The sequence below is a fragment of the Aplysia californica genome, unplaced genomic scaffold (assembly GCF_000002075.1).
Source record: "Aplysia californica isolate F4 #8 unplaced genomic scaffold, AplCal3.0 scaffold00527, whole genome shotgun sequence".
Classification (NCBI taxonomy): domain Eukaryota; kingdom Metazoa; phylum Mollusca; class Gastropoda; order Aplysiida; family Aplysiidae; genus Aplysia; species Aplysia californica.
In genome coordinates this window covers 237,539-238,612 of record NW_004797797.1, presented here as the reverse complement: position 1 = coordinate 238,612, position 1,074 = coordinate 237,539, and positions in this window count along the sequence as shown.

Below are 1,074 nucleotides of genomic sequence, written 5' to 3'. Positions count from 1 at the left end.
ATAATATTAATAATAATAATAAAACAATAATAGCAACGACGGTAATACAAAAAAGTAGAAGAAGAATGATGATAATAATGACATATATGATTTTATTAATACTCTTTAACATTTTTAACTTCACACATTTTAAGAGCGTTTAGCTAAAAAAATTGCACATCCAATTACTTGGAAAATGTTACCACATGTCCCACAAGCTCATTGTTACTTGTGAACTGTACTCACTTAGGTGTTCGAATCTATCGCTTTGTCTGACGATGTCATTCACAGGGTTTGGAAATTTTGGTCAAATACTGTGAAAATGTGTGGGTAACTTTGAAATAAAAAAAACTACACACGTAAAGTTGGACTCTTTCAAAATTTTTCACTACATAAAAGTGGCTTCGTCTTCATCGATTTACCGTACTTCGGTTGAATGAATCACAAAGAAATCACATTATTGAAATGCACCTGGTTGGTATTCCACGTCCGTTAGTCGCGAGGAGGTTCAACGTGAACAAACACACTGTGTATGCCACACGGGGTCAAATGGTAACGATAGACTCCTAAAATGGACGTACCAAAGCAAGTAGAGCGCAGAAAGACAAAACAGAGAGAGGACACCTTCATCTTAACTCAACGTTTGAGAAATCAATTTCAACGGGCTTTAAAAAAAGACCAAAGATGAGTCGAAAAGATTTATAAACGATAATCCGATATTTGTCACGACCGTTCTTCTTCGTTTGAAAGAGGGGAACCTTCGTGCTAGGGACCTAGTTTGTTGCATAGAACTGCAGCCCCATCACGTCCAGCTCAGACTTCACTGGGCACTGCATCGCGCGAGATGGCCAGGTCGTATTTGGAATACGTCACATGTTTTCAGGTCAGTCCATATTTCAACTAGAACGGCACGATGGAAGGGAGGGCCAGAGTCTACAGAGGACCCAACCAAATTTAACATCCTAGCTTGCTTCAGACAAACAAATACTTTTGGGTGAGGCCGTGCCATGGTGTGTGCAGGAATCAGTGTAAAGCGCATATAGCCTGCTATTGAGCGGGGATATGCGCTATACAAATACTATCTATTATAATAAT